This window comes from Tamandua tetradactyla, chromosome 4 (assembly GCF_023851605.1).
Source record: "Tamandua tetradactyla isolate mTamTet1 chromosome 4, mTamTet1.pri, whole genome shotgun sequence".
NCBI classification, from domain to species: domain Eukaryota; kingdom Metazoa; phylum Chordata; class Mammalia; order Pilosa; family Myrmecophagidae; genus Tamandua; species Tamandua tetradactyla.
Window position 1 is genome coordinate 136,165,367 of NC_135330.1, and position 9,363 is coordinate 136,174,729.

The following is a 9,363-nucleotide window of genomic DNA, read 5'->3' on the forward strand; positions in this document are numbered from 1 at the left end:
TAGGGTTCAGGTGAACCTGGCTGTTGTGCTTTGGAAAGGTGGAGCTCCACTCCATCAGGCCAGCAGAGCAAAACAAAGATCTATAGACAATGCTCAGACCCTAATATCTAATGGAGTTTGCTCTCCTAGGTTTCTGACTTATTTGAGACCAATGATCACAGTTTCCTTCCAGTTTCTCTATACTGGTTTTGGAATGTTTGTCCTATGCCTGTCCCACCATTATACAGTGGAAGCAGACAACTTGTTTTCTCAGTTTCAAAGGTCCATCAGTTGGAGGGATTTTGCTCCAGGATGAAACACACCCATAACTGATTTTGATGCATTGTTCCTGAAATGACTTAAGGTTTTTGGGATGTAGATAGGATGAATATATTTTGCTTGTAGGAAGAACATGTCTTTCTGGGGATCCACAAGGCAGACTATTGGGGATTGAATCATATTTCCACAAAAGGTATACTCATGTCCAAACCCCTGGTCATTTTGGTGTGAAATTATTTGTAATAAGGACCTTTGAAATTGTTATTCATTAAGCTGGGCTCAAACTTAATGAGGATGGGCCTTAATCTAATATGGCTGAAGTCCACAAAAGCAAAGGGCATTGAACACAGAAAAAGAAAGCCACAGGTGTAGCAAGAAGCCAGAAGTCAGAAGAATTCCAAAGAGAAAGGAGAAGAGGCTGCTGTGTGCCTCGCCATGTGATGCAAAAGCCAAAGGACCCCATAGACTGACGGTCAGCCAGAAGAGACTGTTCCCAAGGTGCAGTAGGCCTTCAAGCCTCTGAAACTGTGAGCCAATAAATTTGCATTGTTAAGCCAACCCACTGGATGGTATTTGTTTTAGCTTGGAATCTAAAACAAAGGCTTTTAAACAAGGGCGCTTCATGAAATGAAGTGAAACCTCATGCATGCCTATGTGCTAATGACATATTTCATATATAATTGTCTACTATATATAGTCAAAATCACCCTTGAAATTTCCCTTGAGCCTGTCAGTCATGGTAGATTACTAATCTGGCAGAACCCCATAGTCCTGTTGTCCACACACCTAACCTAATTTGTAAAATACATAAGAATATTGGGATGCTAAATATTTCATGTCCAAGATTAAAGTAAATAATTATAAATCCCCAATGACTTGGACTGCGAAAGAATGGCAATGGCCATGAATAGGGATTGAAGCAGTTATCACAGCGGACCCGGATAGTCTCATCGATACTTTCTCATCCATAAGAACTGTACAAAAATCACTGTGAGTTTGAAGAGGCAGCTGCTCCAGGACATGTAAACTACAAGAATGGAGATGGCAAAGGTAAAGCACTCTTAGGAAAACCTCCATACCCCAGAAGTGAAAATAAATTATCTTGGAAGAAAACTGCTGTAGAACACAATTTGAAAATTTAAAAATTAGAATAGAATAGAAAAAATATAAACATTAAAACACCAAAAGCAACAGAAAGACTAAACGGCATAGTGAAAATAATTAAAAAAAAAAAAAAATTAAATCACATATAGAAAATACAAATTATCAATACCTTAAAATTGAAAAAAACAAATCCCTGTGTATGTGCATATACACATGCATACATGCACAAATTATAGGTACATATTTGTGTATATTTACATATATACATATGTGTATATACATATTCTTAGAAGGAAAATGATTAGAAATGTGAGATATTTAACATTAAAAAGAAATAGTGAAGAATAAAAAATCTCAAAAATGAAGAGATAAATATTGAAACAATAGCAAAAGACCAAATTGTGATAAAAAATGTTGAATATTAACACCAAAAAAAGTATAGTTATAGAAAACATATAACATATAAAACATATATAGTCATAGAAAAATGATAAAGCAGATTTTGGCATGGAGCAATAGGAAATAGACTGACAAAAGACTTCTAATCAATAGCAAAAGAAGACAGTTTCAAAGAGCTAAAGGAAAATAACTGTCAATCTAAATATTTAAACTAGATTATTTTGCTGAAGATGCTTTATAAAATAATTACTATAACAGGAACTCCAGGAAGGAGAAAATTAGACCCAAAAGGAAGAAACAGTTTGCAAGACACAATAATGAGCATAGTAATTGGAAAATTTATGTAGACATATAAAATTGCCATTGACATTAAAATTGAAAGTGTGGAAGTTAAGATTCAACTAAATTTCTAGATCCCAAGTATGTAACAAGAAAAATGGAAGTTTCAAAATAAAAGTTAAAATATACTGAATTCCTAGTTGAATTCAAGAGGTGACAATTACGTTTAGAATGTGATAAGAAGACACTATGGTAAATATGTACATCAAGAAATAAAAGTAGTCTAGGAAAATATTGAGATATTCTGATTAATGTACAAATTAGCTGAAGGGACAAAAGAGTGAAGAAATGACACAGAGTAAAGAATGTGAAAATAGGGAATATGTGACGTGAATTCTAAATAGAAAATTATTAAAATGAGATAGAAGTATTAAATGTAAATATTCTGAAAATATAATCTGAAACAAACGGAATTAAAACCCAATAGAATAGAATAGATATACGGATATATAGATAAATAGATACATAGATAGATAATTGATATATAGATACATAGACGGAGAGAGAGGGATAGATAGAATGATACTGCGAATGTTAAAATTGATGGATCTGGGAGTATCTGAGGCATAGGGGTATGTCAGAGTATTATTTTGTAACTGTTATGTAAGTTGAAAGTATTTCAAAATAAAAAGTTAACAAAAAGAGCGTAGAGATAAGATAGAGCACGTGGTGGACGTTGATGACGTCGGGGCGAGGATTTCGCCATGGACGAGGATGAGGCAGAGATGGGCAGGGGAACACCCACAGACTGAAAGAAACAGCAGAGAGATGGAAGGATTTCCTGAGGGGTCCTGAAGGCGGATACCTAAAGATCATCCGCAGGATGGAGCAGGGAAGCCAAGAGCCTGGATTCTCATTGTCACTGGACTTCATGAAGACGCCACGAAAGAAGACATGGCAAGTTGGCAAAGGATGGGGCAACCAAAAACATCCATCTCAGCCTGCACAGGAGTACAGGGTACTTGAAGGGTTATACTGTAGTTGAGTATGAAACGTGTAAGGAGGCCCGGCTGCCATGGAAGGACTCAATGGTCAGAATCTGATGGGACAGAGCATCAGCGCAGACTGGTGTTTTGTTCCCGGCCCACCCTAGGGCAAGAGGAAAGGTGGCCCAAGGCGCACCAGGAGTCCAGATGGGACACGTTGCTGACTGGTCCTCTGTTGTCTTAGTGTTCTTTCCAGGGATTTTCTTTGGTCATGCAGCCTTGGAAAACAGGGCTGGGGTGGAACTGGGTTCCTATTTACTCTCTTCTCCTACTGGATTTGTGTTTCTTTTTGAATTATGAATAAATGTCCCATTTTTGTCGTCTACATTTAAAAGAAAAAAGAGAGAATAGAATGCATAGAAAGCACCATTCAGATTTATGCACATTCCAAATATATTTCTGAAAGATCAATTGAAAATTAAGGAATAGAAAAAAATTACCTGAAAGAATAAATAACAAATATTGAAGCTATTTTAGCAGTAATATTGGCCAAATTAAATTTAAGGAGACTTCCAACAAAAATACAAAAAACATGAAATGTAATGTACCGTTCCAATTTGCTTTGTATAGATTAACAAATCCACAATCATCATTCAAAATATTTACCATTCAAAATATTTGGTGGTTTCTCAGGAAGCTAAACATAGGATTGCCATATGACCCTACAACACCATTGCTAGGTATCTACTCAGAGGACATGAGGGCAAGGACACAAATGGACATTTGCACACCAATGTTATAACATCATTATTTATAATTCCCAACAGATGGAAACAGCCAAAATGTCCATCAACAGAAGAGTGACTAAACAAGCTGTGGTATATACATATGAAGGAATATTATACAGTTGTAAGATCGAATAAAGTTATGAAGTATATAACAACATAAATGGTCCTTAAGGACATTACGCTGAGTGAGATTAGCCAGAAACAAAAGGACAAATACTGTATGGTCTCACTGATATGAACTGACATTAGCGAATGAACTTGGAGTATTTCAGTTGGTAACAGAAACCATCAGGAGATAGAAATAGGGTAAGATATTGGGTAATTGGAGCTGAAGGGATACAGACTGTGCAACAGGACTGATTGTAAAAATTCAGAAATGGACAGCACACTACTACCTAACTGTAATACAATAATGTTAGAACACTGAATGAAGCTGAACGTGAGAACGATAGAGGGAGGAGACCTGGGGGCGCAAATGAAATCAGAATGCATGAGGAAGAACAAAGGAATGTCAATACTGCAGGGTGTTGAAAATAGACAGTAATTAATATTCTAAAATGTTAACTTATGTATGAGACTAAAGCATAAAATGTTTATTTGGTACAAAATTTATATTTTGACTAGTGCATCTCCTAATGTAACTTATATGGACAGCTTAATTGGAGACCAGAAATACATGGATCCTTGAGTAGGGCATGAAATTTTGTAGGTTTGTCTAGAGTGAGGCCCCAATAAATCCCAGAGTGATTTGAGCAGTGAATAAAACAGTTATTTGCAAAGTTCCTTGGGGGAATGGTGAAAAAAAGGGGAAATTCAACTTTCTTAAGTGGAGAATCCCTTATATTTTCACAAGCAGTGGGGACAACCAAAGCAATAGGCTGAGCCCCCAATCTTGGGGTTTGTTCATATGAAGCTTAAAATACATATATTTATCACAATCTCTGCTAAACAGATTGATAAAAAATTAATAAAAATGACAAATATATTTTGCTTTCTAACATTTTAGGAAATATAATACCACGTTATATTCCTTATTTGACTCAATACACCCAATAACTCTTTGGAAAAGATAATATTTTAATCCTCACTTTACCGATAAAATTGTGATTGAATTGAATCAATTCAAAATTGAAACTGTTGAACAGAGAGATTTAGTAATTTGTCTAAATAACATGGCCAATAAATATTACATTTGATATTGTGAAATTCTAAATCTAGTACTCTTAAAAAAATGAAGCTGCTTCCTCTGAACAGCTCTAGAAAAATTATAAAAAGAATATTCAAAGTATGGAAGCACATAGAATGCAATGAATTCTATTCTGTGTCCACCATACTTTGGATCATAGTACTTTTGCCATAGCTATAAGACTACAACTTCAAAACACGGAAATACTTAACAGAGACCAAGAGTTGTTTAAAACACTTCCTGAGAAACCAACTGAGGTGGTCATCAAACCAGCTTGCATGATGTATACTTTCATCACCATGTAATAGAAAATGTAGTCTTTTGTACTAACTAGTAAATGATATATTTCTAACCTAACAGCATGTATGCTAGTAAAGGATTGATGACTTCTGGTAGGACCATATTTAGTAACTACTAGCCTGTTTGATATTTTTGCATTGACCACTTAAATTAAAAGAAAAGTCATAGTAAGGTGTTTAATCACTGGGATATTAAAGTTTTATATTCATCTTATATTCTTATGAAGTACACTCAAACTTTTAAAGTAAATTATATGTCACCATATCTTCTTGGAATGGTATCTTTTTCACCCTTTGGTAAACATGTATCAAACTCCTTGAAGCCTAAAATATCATTGGGGGTGGGACAGGCGCTCTAGAGCAGTGATTGTCAAAGGGTGTTCCCCAAAGTGATAATCTAGGTCTATTAGAAGCCACATGGTACAAGTGAGCCCAGGCCTGGATTTTTGGCTTAAAATGTAGGGCAAGAAGCCAAGTTTTACATGTAGTAGGACCAACTTTACTTAATTTACTGGCTTGGAAGTTTTGCAGATAAATTAACCAGGGAAGAAATAACTGTGCTGGAAAGGAGACTAGAACCCAAAGGAGTCTGAGATATTTCTCTGAGGGGAAAGATTGGGCAAGAGTGGAGAAAGGTGTAAAACACAAATCTAGTTGCAAAGGAGTTCAGACTCAATGATGCCATTTATACAAAGTTTCAGAAACATATAGAATACTCCTGTGTATTTCAGGATATAAAAATATTTAACAACATGGGGCATTTTCACAAAGTGGGCAAAATAAAGATGTACATGGGAATGAAACACCAAATCTGTGATACTGGCTACTACTTGAGGGTAGGAAGCACAAAGCTTCAAATCCATTTCTAATATTTTATTTCTTAATCTTGGGTGTGGTTCCATGGGTGCTACAGAGGTTAATGTTAGTGTTCATATAAGTATTGCTAAAGATTTATTTGCAACTTTAAGTAGTAAATGGACCTCATCTCTAAAATCTAGATGAAGAAGTGGGTGAAAGGTCATCAGAAGGGGAAAGGGGCTCACTGATTTGGGAGAAAGGCCTTATTTCTACATTTAGTTAAGATTATTTAGATACTGTTTGTCATTAATAATTTCTTCTCCTAAATGGTATAAAATACCTCACAATATACCTTACATTAGCCTCCCTATACCATGAACTTCTCACTGGTTAGAACCTTGAGGGGTCTTAGTCACATTTCTCTCAAAGAACAACTACCTCCAGTAACAAGTGGGCCTAAAGCAAAGCTGTGAAAAATGGGGTAACACTTGTGTCCCCAGCTCTTTTGTCACTTTTTCCAATGCCCTCCTTTTCACTCTCAGGCACTGACTTCTTCTTCCTCCGACTCAACTGTCATCTCCAGATATCTAATAACCAGGCTGTCATATAGACGTGCCTTCCCTGGGAGCACCCCCGGCACAGATCTTTTCTTTATTACTCTACCCCTTGCCTCTGTTCAAATATTTTACTTCCTCAATCTCCTGACTTGAAGTGATACCTAGTTAATGATACAAATTTTCAGATAGGTTTTGACACAATACTATCTTACAATACACTTGTCTCTGAGAAGTCCTGTGAAATAAAAAAATGAATAAATAAATAAATAAAAAAGAATATTCAGAACTACAATTTGGATCATTTTCAAAGAAATATGTTTTTAAAAAATCATCAGATCAATTCTATGAAGAAAACTCAGAGCGCCGCAGGAAAGAAAAACCTCTTTCTATGACTAGACTCCAATACTATTTGAATATGATATAAAAATCAACAGCTAAAAGCAAAAGAAGAAAAAAAAACACAAAATATATAATACACATACATATTTCAATACCAAAGTATGGCAAGAAAATAATACAAGTTATAGAAAATTTATGCAGAGCATTTTATAATTTTTTTTTCTTTTCTATTTTGCATGGGCAGTCACAGGGAAATGAACCCGAGTCTGTGGCTGGGCAGGCGAGAATTCTGCCACTGAGCCACTATTGCACCACTTGATATTATTTTAAAAGTTGGGAATTAATAAGAACATTATATAAAACCAAAATCTTGTGAGATGCTTAGAGGAACCCTTAGATACATACATTTTCAAAAAAGATAGAAGATTTACAAGCTAAACATCAACTCAAGGAGATGAAAATAAAGTCTGAACCAACCCCCAATAATAGAAGGAAATAATTTTAAGGTAGCAGAAATTTTAAGACCTGAAAAGAGTAAGCAGTGAAACATCACTACCTACTCCATCTTTTTCTTCTTGGTGTTTGAACCATTCCTATGACAACAAAATCATTACCAAATATGACTAGTTCAAGAGACAAACACACATTGTGAGCCAAGTTTTTTGCTCCTTATGTTTAACAATATGTGTTAAATCTATTTTCATGTCATTATTTATACATCTATCTCATCATTTTAAAAGTTTGCCTAGTATTCTGTTTGATAAATCTACAAAAAATATATTTTAAATATTCTTGTATGAATGGGCATTTAGTTTGTTCCTAGTTAACTAATAGAATACAAACATATATTAGGGCACCATCCAAGAAAAATTGCTGAGTATAAGTGGATATGCAATTTTAGTTTTAATGTCTCCAGATTTAAACAAAGGTAGTGAAGAGATTTTATTTGTGACAGACGTATCCAGTATATTTGATATAATTAGAAATGACATTTGAAATTATCCTTAGTATTTGTACTGGTCTGAAAGGATGTATGTACCCTAGAAAAGCCATGTTTTAATCCTAATCCCATTTTATAAATGCAGCCATTTCTTCTAATCCCTATTGAGTACTGTTTGTTTGAATCTGTAATTAGATCATCTCCCTGGAGATGTGACTCAATCTAGAGTGGTTGTTAAGCTGAATTAGGTAGAGACGTGTCTCCACCCATTCGGGTGGATCTGACTTGTTTAGTGGAATACTATAAAAGAGGAAATATTTTCTAGAAATCTGGAGATTCTGAGAGAGCAGAACAAATTAGCCATTAGAAGCAGAGCGTCCACCAACCAGCGACCTTTGGAGATGGAGAAGGAAAATGCCTCTCAGGGAGCTTCATGAAACAGGAAGGCAGGAGAGAAAGCTAGCAGATGATGCCTTGTTCACCAAGTGCCCTTCCAAATGAGAGAGAAACCCTGACTGTGTTCACCATGTGCCTTCTCACTTGACAGAGAAACCCTGAATTTCATCGGTCTTCTTGAACCAAGGTATCTTTCCCTGGATATCTTAGATTGGACATTTCTATAGACTTGCTTTAATTGGGACATTTTCTCAGCCTTAGAACTGTAGATTAGCAACTTATTAAATTCTCCATTTTAAAAGCCCTTCTGTTTCTGGTATATTGCATCCTGGCAGCTACCAAGCTAGACAGATTTTGGTACTGAGAATGGGGTGCTACTGCAGTTTGCAAATACCAAACATGTTGGAATGGCTTTTTAAATGGATAAGGGGAAGATTTTTTGATGAGTTGTGAGGAGCCTGATAGAGAAAGCCTACAATGCCTTGAAGAGACTATTGGTAGAAATGTGGACTCTAAAGATACTGTTATAAGGCCTTAGACAGAAAGGAGGCAAGTATTATTGCAAATTGGAAGATAGGCAATCTTTGTTTTAAAAGAGCAGATAATCAGACAAAGTTGACTAGTGGCTTTGGCTGGAAAGCAGATTTTTAAAAGTCATGAATTTGAATATTTAGCAGAAGAGATTTCCAAATTAAATGTGGAAAGTGCAGCCTTGTTTCTCCTTGCAGCTTATAGTGAAATATGACAGGAAAGAGATAAGCTGAGAATTGAACTCTTGGGTACAAAGACACCAGAAATTGATGTTCTGGAGAATTCTGAGCCTCCACCAAGGGAGACCTCAGAGAATAGTGCCCCACCTGAGGATAAGGCCAAATGTGGAACCAGTCAGTCATTTCAGAAAAAGCCAGGATTGGACATGGAGCTATCCAGGAAGGATTTGTGGAAACTCCTTATGTCTGATGGGCATGATCCAAGGCTACTGCATAGAAAGCCAACAAGAGTGTTGTGGGATCTTTATAAAGAGAACCACTGCC